Below are 13783 nucleotides of genomic sequence, written 5' to 3' on the forward strand. Positions count from 1 at the left end.
CAAATATCACTTTGCCAATTCCACAAGAACTGTCTTAGCGAAAGGCTTCTTGAGGGGAAAGCTGTAACTCTGTGAGATGATTTCACAGAACACAAAGAAGTTTCTCAGTAAGCTTCTTTCTCTTTGTTATCGGAGGATATTTCCTTTGGCCCTATAGTCTTCAAAGGGATCCGAAATATCTGTTCTCAGATTCCACAGAAATAAGTCTAGCAAAGAGATCCACGAAATACAGATGTAACTCTGTGAGATGAATTAACAGAACACTAAGCAGTTTCACAGAAAGCTTCTTTCCAGATTTCATCTGAGGATATTTCCTTTTTCACCATAGCCCTCTATGGGCTTCCAAATATCACTTTGCCAATTCCACAAGAACTGTCTTAGCGAAAGGCTTCTTGAGGGGAAAGCTGTAACTCTGTGAGATGATTTCATAGAACACAAAGAAGTTTCTCAGAAAGCTTCTTTCTCTTTGTTATCGGAGGATATTTCCTTTGGCCCTATAGTCTTCAATGGGATCCGAAATATCTGTTCTCAGATTCCAAAGAAATAAGGCTAGCAAAGAGATCCACGAAATGCAGATGTAACTCTGTGAGATGAATTAACAGAACACTAAGCAGTTTCACAGAAAGCTTCTTTCCAGATTTCATCTGAGGATATTTCCTTTTTCACCATAGCCCTCTATGGGCTTCCAAATATCACTTTGCCAATTCCACAAGAACTGTCTTAGCGAAAGGCTTCTTGAGGGGAAAGCTGTAACTCTGTGAGATGATTTCACAGAACACAAAGAAGTTTGTCATAAAGCTTCTTTCTCTTTGTTATCGGAGGATATTTCCTTTGGCCCTATAGTCTTCAATGGGATCCGAAATATCTGTTCTCAGATTCCAAAGAAATAAGGCTACTAAAGAGATCCACGAAATACAGATGTAACTCTGTGAGATGAATTAACAGAACACTCAGCAGTTTCTCAGAAAGCTTCTTTCCAGATTTCATCTGAGGATATTTCCTTTTTCACCATAGCCCTTTATGGGCTTCCAAATATCACTTTGCCAATTCCACAAGAACTGTCTTAGCGAAAGTCTTCTTGAGGGGAATGCTGTAACTCTGTGAGATGATTTCACAGAACACAAAGAAGTTTCTCAGAAAGCTTCTTTCTCTTTGTTATCGGAGATTATTTCCTTTGGCCCTATAGTCTTCAAAGGGATCCGAAATATCTGTTGTCAGATTCCACAGAAATAAGTCTAGCAAAGAGATCCACGAAATACAGATGTAATTCTGTGAGATGAATTAACAGAACACTAAGCAGTTTCTCAGAAAGCTTCTTTCCAGATTTCATCTGAGGATATTTCCTTTTTCTCCATAGCCCTCTATGGGCTTCCAAATATCGCTTTGCCAATTCCACAAGAACTGTCTTAGCGAAAGGCTTCTTGAGGGGAAAGCTGTAACTCTGTGAGATGATTTCACAGAACACAAAGAAGTTTCTCAGAAAGCTTCTTTCTCTTTTTTATCGGAGGATATTTCCTTTGGCCCTGTAGTCTTCAATGGGATTCGAAATATCTGTTCTCAGATTCCACAGAAATAAGGTTAGCAAAGAGATCCACGAAATACAGATGTAACTCTGTGAGATGAATTAACAGAACACTCAGCAGTTTCTCAGAAAGCTTCCTTCCAGATTTCATCTGAGGATATTTCCTTTTTCACCATAGCCCTCTATGGGCTTCCAAATATCACTTTGCCAATTCCACAAGAACTGTCTTAGCGAAAGGCTTCTTGAGGGGAAAGCTGTAACTCTGTGAGATGATTTCACAGAACACAAAGAAGTTTGTCAGAAAGCTTCTTTCTCTTTGTTATCGGAGGATATTTCCTTTGGCCCTATAGTCTTCAATGGGATCCGAAATATATGTTCTCAGATTCCAAAGAAATAAGGCTACTAAAGAGATCCACGAAATACAGATGTAACTCTGTGAGATGAATTAACAGAACACTCAGCAGTTTCTCAGAAAGCTTCTTTCCAGATTTCATCTGAGGATATTTCCTTTTTCACCATAGCCCTTTATGGGCTTCCAAATATCACTTTGCCAATTCCACAAGAACTGTCTTAGCGAAAGGCTTCTTGAGGGGAATGCTGTAACTCTGTGAGATGATTTCACAGAACACAAAGAAGTTTCTCAGAAAGCTTCTTTCTCTTTGTTATCGGAGATTATTTCCTTTGGCCCTATAGTCTTCAAAGGGATCCGAAATATCTGTTGTCAGATTCCACAGAAATAAGTCTAGCAAAGAGATCCACGAAATACAGATGTAATTCTGTGAGATGAATTAACAGAACACTAAGCAGTTTCTCAGAAAGCTTCTTTCCAGATTTCATCTGAGGATATTTCCTTTTTCTCCATAGCCCTCTATGGGCTTCCAAATATCGCTTTGCCAATTCAACAAGAACTGTCTTAGCGAAAGGCTTCTTGAGGGGAAAGCTGTAACTCTGTGAGATGATTTCACAGAACACAAAGAAGTTTCTCAGAAAGCTTCTTTCTCTTTTTTATCGGAGGATATTTCCTTTGGCCCTGTAGTCTTCAATGGGATTCGAAATATCTGTTCTCATATTCCACAGAAATAAGGTTAGCAAAGAGATCCACGAAATACAGATGTAACTCTGTGAGATGAATTAACAGAACACTCAGCAGTTTCTCAGAAAGCTTCCTTCCAGATTTCATCTGAGGATATTTCCTTTTTCACCATAGCCCTCTATGGGCTTCCAAATATCACTTTGCCAATTCCACAAGAACTGTCTTAGCGAAAGGCTTCTTGAGGGGCAAGCTGTAACTCTGTGAGATGATTCCACAGAACACAAAAAGAAGTTTCTCAGAAAGCTTCTTTCTCTTTGTTATCGGAGGATATTTCCTTTGGCCCTCTAGTCTTCAATGGGATCCGAAATATCTGTTCTCAGATTCCAAAGAAATAAGGCTAGCAAAGAGATCCACGAAATACAGATGTAACTCTGTGAGATGAATTAACAGAACACTAAGCAGTTTCTCAGAAAGCTTCTTTCCAGATTTCATATGAGGATATTTCCTTTTTCACCATAGCCCTCTATGGGCTTCCAAATATCACTTTGCCAATTCCACAAGAACTGTCTTAGCGAAAGGCTTCTTGAGGGGAAAGCTGTAACTCTGTGAGATGATTTCACAGAACACAAAGAAGTTTCTCAGTAAGCTTCTTTCTCTTTGTTATCAGAGGATATTTCCTTTGGCCCTATAGTCTTCAAAGGGATCCGAAATATCTGTTCTCAGATTCCACAGAAATAAGGCTAGCAAAGAGATCCACGAAATACAGATGTAACTCTGTGAGATGAATTAACAGAACACTAAGCAGTTTCACAGAAAGGTTCTTTCCAGATTTCATCTGAGGATATTTCCTTTTTCACCATAGTCCTCTATGGGCTTCCAAATATCACTTTGCCAATTCCACAAGAACTGTCTTAGCGAAAGGCTTCTTGAGGGGAAAGCTGTAACTCTGTGAGATGATTTCACAGAACACAAAGTAGTTTCTCAGAAAGCTTCTTTCTCTTTGTTATCGGAGGATATTTCCTTTGGCCCTATAGTCTTCAGTGGGATCCGAAATATCTGTTCTCAGATTCCAAAGAAATAGGGCTAGCAAAGAGATCCACGAAATACAGATGTAACTCTGTGAGATGAATTAACAGAACACTAAGCAGTTTCTCAGAAAGCTTCTTTCCAGATTTCATATGAGGATATTTCCTTTTTCACCATAGCCCTCTATGGGCTTCCAAATATCACTTTGCCAATTCCACAAGAACTGTCTTAGCGAAAGGCTTCTTGAGGGGAATGCTGTAACTCTGTGAGATGATTTCACAGAACACAAAGAAGTTTCTCAGAAAGCTTCTTTCTCTTTGTTATCGGAGATTATTTCCTTTGGCCCTATAGTCTTCAACGGGATCCGAAATATCTGTTCTCAGATTCCACAGAAAAAAGGCTAGCAAAGAGATCCACGAAATACAGATGTAACTCTGTGAGATGAATTAACAGAACACTAAGCAGTTTCTCAGAAAGCTTCTTTCCAGATTTCATCTGAGGATATTTCCTTTTTCACCATAGCCCTCTATGGGCTTCCAAATATCACTTTGCCAATTCCACAAGAACTGTCTTAGCGAAAGGCTTCTTGAGGGGAAAGCTGTAACTCTGTGAGATGATTTCACAGAACACAAAGAAGTTTCTCAGTAAGCTTCTTTCTCTTTGTTATCGGAGGATATTTCCTTTGGCCCTATAGTCTTCAAAGGGATCCGAAATATCTGTTCTCAGATTCCACAGAAATAAGGCTAGCAAAGAGATCCACGAAATACAGATGTAACTCTGTGAGATGAATTAACAGAACACTAAGCAGTTTCACAGAAAGCTTCTTTCCAGATTTCATCTGAGGATATTTCCTTTTTCACCATAGCCCTCTATGGGCTTCCAAATATCACTTTGCCAATTCCACAAGAACTGTCTTAGCGAAAGGCTTCTTGAGGGGAAAGCTGTAACTCTGTGAGATGATTTCATAGAACACAAAGAAGTTTCTCAGAAAGCTTCTTTCTCTTTGTTATCGGAGGATATTTCCTTTGGCCCTATAGTCTTCAATGGGATCCGAAATATCTGTTCTCAGATTCCAAAGAAATAAGGCTAGCAAAGAGATCCACGAAATGCAGATGTAACTCTGTGAGATGAATTAACAGAACACTAAGCAGTTTCACAGAAAGCTTCTTTCCAGATTTCATCTGAGGATATTTCCTTTTTCACCATAGCCCTCTATGGGCTTCCAAATATCACTTTGCCAATTCCACAAGAACTGTCTTAGCGAAAGGCTTCTTGAGAGGAAAGCTGTAACTCTGTGAGATGATTTCACAGAACACAAAGAAGTTTCTCAGAAAGCTTCTTTCTCTTTGTTATCGGAGGATATTTCCTTTGGCCCTATAGTCTTCAATGGGATCCGAAATATCTGTTCTCAGATTCCAAAGAAATAAGGCTACTAAAGAGATCCACGAAATACAGATGTAACTCTGTGAGATGAATTAACAGAACACTCAGCAGTTTCTCAGAAAGGTCTTTCCAGATTTCATCTGAGGATATTTCCTTTTTCACCATAGCCCTCTATGGGCTTCCAAATATCACTTTGCCAATTCCACAAGAACTGTCTTAACGAAAGGCTTCTTGAGGGGAATGCTGTAACTCTGTGAGATGATTTCACAGAACACAAAGAAGTTTCTCAGAAAACTTCTTTCTCTTTGTTATCGGAGATTATTTCCTTTGGCCCTATAGTCTTCAAAGGGATCCGAAATATCTGTTCTCAGATTCCACAGAAATAAGGCTAGCAAAGAGATCCACGAAATACAGATGTAACTCTGTGAGATGAATTAACAGAACACTAAGCAGTTTCTCAGAAAGCTTCTTTCCAGATTTCATCTGAGGATATTTCCTTTTTCACCGTAGCCCTCTATGGGCTTCCAAATATCACTTTGCCAATTCCACAAGAACTGTCTTAGCGAAAGGCTTCTTGAGGGGAAGGCTGTAACTCTGTGAGATGATTTCACAGAACACAAGGAAGTTTCTCAGAAAGCTTCTTTCTCTTTGTTATCTGAGGATATTTCCTTTGGCCCTATAGTCTTCAACGGACTCCGAAATATCTGTTCTCAGATTCCAAAGAAATAAGGCTAGCAAAGAGATCCACGAAATACAGATGTAACTCTGTGAGATGAATTAACAGAACACTAAGCAGTTTCTCAGAAAGCTTCTTTCCAGATTTCATCTGAGGATATTTCCTTTTTCACCATAGCCCTCTATGGGCTTCCAAATATCACTTTGCCAATTCCACAAGAGCTGTCTTAGCGAAAGGCTTCTTGAGGGGAAAGCTGTAACTCTGTGAGATGATTTCACAGAACACAAAGAAGTTTGTCAGAAAGCTTCTTTCTCTTTGTTATCAGAGGATATTTCCTTTGGCCCTATAGTCTTCAGAGGGATCCGAAATATCTGTTCTCAGATTCCACAGAAATAAGTCTAGCAAAGAGATCCACGAAATACAGATGTAACTCTGTGAGATGAATTAACAGAACACTAAGCAGTTTCACAGAAAGCTTCTTTCCAGATTTCATCTGAGGATATTTCCTTTTTCACCATAGCCCTCTATGGGCTTCCAAATATCACTTTGCCAATTCCACAAGAACTGTCTTAGCGAAAGGCTTCTTGAGGGGAAAGCTGAAACTCTGTGAGATGATTTCACAGAACACAAAGAAGTTTCTCAGAAAGCTTCTTTCTCTTTGTTATCGGAGGATATTTCCTTTGGCCCTATAGTCTTCAATGGGATCTGAAATATCAGTTCTGAAATTCCAAAGAAATAAGGCTAGCAAAGAGATCCACGAAATGCAGATGTAACTCTGTGAGATGAATTAACAGAACACTAAGCAGTTTCACAGAAAGCTTCTTTCCAGATTTCATCGGAGGATATTTCCTTTTTCACCATAGCCTTTTATGGGCTTCCAAATATCACTTTGCCAATTCCACAAGAACTGTCTTAGCGAAAGGCTTCTTGAGGGGCAAGCTGTAACTCTCTGAGATGATTTCAAAGAACACAAAGAAGTTTCTCAGAAAGCTTCTTTCTCTTTGTTATCGGAGGATATTTCCTTTGGCCCTATAGTCTTCAATGGGATCCGAAATATTTGTTCTCAGATTCCAAAGAAATAAGGCTAGCACAGAGATCCACGAAATACAGATGTAACTCTGTGAGATGAATTAACAGAACACTAAGCAGTTTCTCAGAAAGCTTCTTTCCAGATTTCATATGAGGATATTTCCTTTTTCACCATAGCCCTCTATGGGCTTCCAAATATCACTTTCCAATTCCACAAGAACTGTCTTAGCGAAAGGCTTCTTGAGGGGAAAGCTGTAACTCTGTGAGATGATTTCACAGAACACAAAGAAGTTTCTCAGTAAGCTTCTTTCTCTTTGTTATCGGAGGATATTTCCTTTGGTCCTATAGTCTTCAAAGGGATCCGAAATATCTGTTCTCAGATTCCACAGAAATAAGTCTAGCAAAGAGATCCACGAAATACAGATGTAACTCTGTGAGATGAATTAACAGAACACTAAGCAGTTTCACAGAAAGCTTCTTTCCAGATTTCATCTGAGGATATTTCCTTTTTCACCATAGCCCTCTATGGGCTTCCAAATATCACTTTGCCAATTCCACAAGAACTGTCTTAGCGAAAGGCTTCTTGAGGGGAAAGCTGTAACTCTGTGAGATGATTTCACAGAACACAAAGAAGTTTCTCAGAAAGCTTCTTTCTCTTTGTTATCGGAGGATATTTCCTTTGGCCCTATAGTCTTCAATGGGATCCGAAATATCTGTTCTCAGATTCCGAAGAAATAGGGCTAGCAAAGAGATCCACGAAATGCAGATGTAACTCTGTGAGATGAATTAAGAGAACACTAAGCAGTTTCACAGAAAGCTTCTTTCCAGATTTCATCTGAGGATATTTCCTTTTTCACCATAGCCCTCTATGGGCTTCCAAATATCACTTTGCCAATTCCACAAGAACTGTCTTAGCGAAAGGCTTCTTGAGGGGAAAGCTGTAACTCTGTGAGATGATTTCACAGAACACAAAGAAGTTTCTCAGTAAGCTTCTTTCTCTTTGTTATCGGAGGATATTTCCTTTGGCCCTATAGTCTTCAAAGGGATCCGAAATATCTGTTCTCAGATTCCACAGAAATAACTCTAGCAAAGAGATCCACGAAATACATATGTAACTCTGTGAGATGAATTAACAGAACACTAAGCAGTTTCTCAGAAAGCTTCTTTCCAGATTTCATCTGAGGATATTTCCTTTTTCACCATAGCCCTCTATGGGCTTCCAAATATCACTTTGCCAATTCCACAAGAACTGTCTTAGCGAAAGGCTTCTTGAGGGGAAAGCTGTAACTCTGTGAGATGATTTCACAGAACACAAAGAAGTTTGTCAGAAAGCTTCTTTCTCTTTGTTATCAGAGGATATTTCCTTTGGCCCTATAGTCTTCAAAGGGATCCGAAATATCTGTTCTCAGATTCCACAGAAATAAGTCTAGCAAAGAGATCCACGAAATACAGATGTAACTCTGTGAGATGAATTAACAGAACACTAAGCAGTTTCACAGAAAGCTTCTTTCCAGATTTCATCTGAGGATATTTCCTTTTTCACCATAGCCCTCTATGGGCTTCCAAATATCACTTTGCCAATTCCACAAGAACTGTCTTAGCGAAAGGCTTCTTGAGGGGAAAGCTGAAACTCTGTGAGATGATTTCACAGAACACAAAGAAGTTTCTCAGAAAGCTTCTTTCTCTTTGTTATCGGAGGATATTTCCTTTGGCCCTATAGTCTTCAATGGGATCTGAAATATCAGTTCTGAAATTCCAAAGAAATAAGGCTAGCAAAGAGATCCACGAAATGCAGATGTAACTCTGTGAGATGAATTAACAGAACACTAAGCAGTTTCACAGAAAGCTTCTTTCCAGATTTCATCGGAGGATATTTCCTTTTTCACCATAGCCTTCTATGGGCTTCCAAATATCACTTTGCCAATTCCACAAGAACTGTCTTAGCGAAAGGCTTCTTGAGGGGCAAGCTGTAACTCTCTGAGATGATTTCAAAGAACACAAAGAAGTTTCTCAGAAAGCTTCTTTCTCTTTGTTATCGGAGGATATTTCCTTTGGCCCTATAGTCTTCAATGGGATCCGAAATATTTGTTCTCAGATTCCAAAGAAATAAGGCTAGCACAGAGATCCACGAAATACAGATGTAACTCTGTGAGATGAATTAACAGAACACTAAGCAGTTTCTCAGAAAGCTTCTTTCCAGATTTCATATGAGGATATTTCCTTTTTCACCATAGCCCTCTATGGGCTTCCAAATATCACTTTGCCAATTCCACAAGAACTGTCTTAGCGAAAGGCTTCTTGAGGGGAAAGCTGTAACTCTGTGAGATGATTTCACAGAACACAAAGAAGTTTCTCAGTAAGCTTCTTTCTCTTTGTTATCGGAGGATATTTCCTTTGGCCCTATAGTCTTCAAAGGGATCCGAAATATCTGTTCTCAGATTCCACAGAAATAAGTCTAGCAAAGAGATCCACGAAATACAGATGTAACTCTGTGAGATGAATTAACAGAACACTAAGCAGTTTCACAGAAAGCTTCTTTCCAGATTTCATCTGAGGATATTTCCTTTTTCACCATAGCCCTCTATGGGCTTCCAAATATCACTTTGCCAATTCCACAAGAACTGTCTTAGCGAAAGGCTTCTTGAGGGGAAAGCTGTAACTCTGTGAGATGATTTCACAGAACACAAAGAAGTTTCTCAGAAAGCTTCTTTCTCTTTGTTATCGGAGGATATTTCCTTTGGCCCTATAGTCTTCAATGGGATCCGAAATATCTGTTCTCAGATTCCGAAGAAATAGGGCTAGCAAAGAGATCCACGAAATGCAGATGTAACTCTGTGAGATGAATTAAGAGAACACTAAGCAGTTTCACAGAAAGCTTCTTTCCAGATTTCATCTGAGGATATTTCCTTTTTCACCATAGCCCTCTATGGGCTTCCAAATATCACTTTGCCAATTCCACAAGAACTGTCTTAGCGAAAGGCTTCTTGAGGGGAAAGCTGTAACTCTGTGAGATGATTTCACAGAACACAAAGAAGTTTGTCAGAAAGCTTCTTTCTCTTTGTTATCGGAGGATATTTCCTTTGGCCCTATAGTCTTCAATGGGATCCGAAATATCTGTTCTCAGATTCCAAAGAAATAAGGCTACTAAAGAGATCCACGAAATACAGATGTAACTCTGTGAGATGAATTAACAGAACACTCAGCAGTTTCTCAGAAAGCTTCTTTCCAGATTTCATCTGAGGATATTTCCTTTTTCACCATAGCCCTCTATGGGCTTCCAAATATCACTTTGCCAATTCCACAAGAACTGTCTTAGCGAAAGGCTTCTTGAGGGGAATGCTGTAACTCTGTGAGATGATTTCACAGAACACAAAGAAGTTTCTCAGAAAGCTTCTTTCTCTTTGTTATCGGAGATTATTTCCTTTGGCCCTATAGTCTTCAAAGGGATCCGAAATATCTGTTCTCAGATTCCACAGAAATAAGGCTAGCAAAGAGATCCACGAAATACAGATGTAACTCTGTGAGATGAATTAACAGAACACTAAGCAGTTTCTCAGAAAGCTTCTTTCCAGATTTCATCTGAGGATATTTCCTTTTTCACCATAGCCCTCTATGGGCTTCCAAATATCACTTTGCCAATTCCACAAGAACTGTCTTAGCGAAAGGCTTCTTGAGGGGAAGGCTGTAACTCTGTGAGATGATTTCACAGAACACAAAGAAGTTTCTCAGAAAGCTTCTTTCTCTTTGTTATCTGAGGATATTTCCTTTGGCCCTATAGTCTTCAACGGGATCCGAAATATCTGTTCTCAGATTCCAAAGAAATAAGGCTAGCAAAGAGATCCACGAAATACAGATGTAACTCTGTGAGATGAATTAACAGAACACTAAACAGTTTCTCAGAAAGCTTCTTTCCAGTTTTCATCTGAGGATATTTCCTTTTTCACCATAGCCCTCTACGGGCTTCCAAATATCACTTTGCCAATTCCACAAGAACTGTCTTAGCGAAAGGCTTCTTGAGGGGAAAGCTGTAACTCTGTGAGATGATTTCACAGAATACAAAGAAGTTTCTCAGTAAGCTTCTTTCTCTTTGTTATCGGAGGATATTTCCTTTGGCCCTATAGTCTTCAAAGGGATCAGAAATATCTGTTGTCAGATTCCACAGAAATAAGTCTAGCAAAGAGATCCACGAAATACAGATGTAATTCTGTGAGATGAATTAACAGAACACTAAGCAGTTTCTCAGAAAGCTTCTTTCCAGATTTCATCTGAGGATATTTCCTTTTTCACCATAGCCCTCTATGGGCTTCCAAATATCGCTTTGCCAATTCCACAAGAACTGTCTTAGCGAAAGGCTTCTTGAAGGGAAAGCTGTAACTCTGTGAGATGATTTCACAGAACACAAAGAAGTTTCTCAGAAAGCTTCTTTCTCTTTTTTATCGGAGGATATTTCCTTTGGCCCTGTAGTCTTCAATGTGATCTGAAATATCTGTTCTCATATTCCACAGAAATAAGGTTAGCAAAGAGATCCACGAAATACAGATGTAACTCTGTGAGATGAATTAACAGAACACTCAGCAGTTTCTCAGAAAGCTTCCTTCCAGATTTCATCTGAGGATATTTCCTTTTTCACCATAGCCGTCTATGGGCTTCCAAATATCACTTTGCCAATTCCACAAGAACTGTCTTAGCGAAAGGCTTCTTGAGGGGAATGCTGTAACTCTGTGAGATGATTTCACAGAACACAAAGAAGTTTCTCAGAAAGCTTCTTTCTTTTTGTTATCGTAGATTATTTCCTTTGGCCCTATAGTCTTCAATGGGATCCGAAATATCTGTTCTCAGATTCCACAGAAAAAAGGCTAGCAAAGAGATCCACGAAATACAGATGTAACTCTGTGAGATGAATTAACAGAACACTAAGCAGTTTCTCAGAAAGCTTCTTTCCAGATTTCATCTGAGGATATTTCCTTTTTCACCATAGCCCTCTATGGGCTTCCAAATATCACTTTGCCAATTCCACAAGAACTGTCTTAGCGAAAGGCTTCTTGAGGGGAAAGCTGTAACTCTGTGAGATGATTTCACAGAACACAAAGAAGTTTCTCAGTAAGCTTCTTTCTCTTTGTTATCGGAGGATATTTCCTTTGGCCCTATAGTCTTCAAAGGGATCCGAAATATCTGTTCTCAGATTCCACAGAAATAACTCTAGCAAAGAGATCCACGAAATACAGATGTAACTCTGTGAGATGAATTAACAGAACACTAAGCAGTTTCACAGAAAGCTTCTTTCCAGAATTCATCTGAGGATATTTCCTTTTTCACCTTAGCCCTCTATGGGCTTCCAAATATCACTTTGCCAATTCCACAAGAACTGTCTTAGCGAAAGGCTTCTTGAGGGGAAAGCTGTAACTCTGTGAGATGATTTCACAGAACACAAAGAAGTTTCTCAGAAAGCTTCCTTCTCTTTGTTATCGGAGGATATTTCCTTTGGCCCTATAGTTTTCAATGGGATCCGAAATATCTGTTCTCAGATTCCAAAGAAATAAGGCTAGCAAAGAGATCCACGAAATGCAGATGTAACTCTGTGAGATGAATTAAGAGAACACTAAGCAGTTTCACAGAAAGCTTCTTTCCAGATTTCATCTGAGGATATTTCCTTTTTCACCATAGCCCTCTATGGGCTTCCAAATATCACTTTGCCAATTCCACAAGAACTGTCTTAGCGAAAGGCTTCTTGAGGGGAAAGCTGTAACTCTGTGAGATGATTTCACAGAATACAAAGAAGTTTCTCAGTAAGCTTCTTTCTCTTTGTTATCGGAGGATATTTCCTTTGGCCCTATAGTCTTCAAAGGGATCCGAAATATCTGTTGTCAGATTCCACAGAAATAAGTCTAGCAAAGAGATCCACGAAATACAGATGTAATTCTGTGAGATGAATTAACAGAACACTAAGCAGTTTCTCAGAAAGCTTCTTTCCAGATTTCATCTGAGGATATTTCCTTTTTCACCATAGCCCTCTATGGGCTTCCAAATATCGCTTTGCCAATTCCACAAGAACTGTCTTAGCGAAAGGCTTCTTGAAGGGAAAGCTGTAACTCTGTGAGATGATTTCACAGAACACAAAGAAGTTTCTCAGAAAGCTTCTTTCTCTTTTTTATCGGAGGATATTTCCTTTGGCCCTGTAGTCTTCAATGTGATCTGAAATATCTGTTCTCATATTCCACAGAAATAAGGTTAGCAAAGAGATCCACGAAATACAGATGTAACTCTGTGAGATGAATTAACAGAACACTCAGCAGTTTCTCAGAAAGCTTCCTTCCAGATTTCATCTGAGGATATTTCCTTTTTCACCATAGCCGTCTATGGGCTTCCAAATATCACTTTGCCAATTCCACAAGAACTGTCTTAGCGAAAGGCTTCTTGAGGGGAATGCTGTAACTCTGTGAGATGATTTCACAGAACACAAAGAAGTTTCTCAGAAAGCTTCTTTCTTTTTGTTATCGTAGATTATTTCCTTTGGCCCTATAGTCTTCAATGGGATCCGAAATATCTGTTCTCAGATTCCACAGAAAAAAGGCTAGCAAAGAGATCCACGAAATACAGATGTAACTCTGTGAGATGAATTAACAGAACACTAAGCAGTTTCTCAGAAAGCTTCTTTCCAGATTTCATCTGAGGATATTTCCTTTTTCACCATAGCCCTCTATGGGCTTCCAAATATCACTTTGCCAATTCCACAAGAACTGTCTTAGCGAAAGGCTTCTTGAGGGGAAAGCTGTAACTCTGTGAGATGATTTCACAGAACACAAAGAAGTTTCTCAGTAAGCTTCTTTCTCTTTGTTATCGGAGGATATTTCCTTTGGCCCTATAGTCTTCAAAGGGATCCGAAATATCTGTTCTCAGATTCCACAGAAATAACTCTAGCAAAGAGATCCACGAAATACAGATGTAACTTTGTGAGATGAATTAACAGAACACTAAGCAGTTTCACAGAAAGCTTCTTTCCAGAATTCATCTGAGGATATTTCCTTTTTCACCTTAGCCCTCTATGGGCTTCCAAATATCACTTTGCCAATTCCACAAGAACTGTCTTAGCGAAAGGCTTCTTGAGGGGAAAGCT

The sequence above is a fragment of the Macaca mulatta genome, chromosome 19 (assembly GCF_049350105.2).
Source record: "Macaca mulatta isolate MMU2019108-1 chromosome 19, T2T-MMU8v2.0, whole genome shotgun sequence".
Classification (NCBI taxonomy): domain Eukaryota; kingdom Metazoa; phylum Chordata; class Mammalia; order Primates; family Cercopithecidae; genus Macaca; species Macaca mulatta.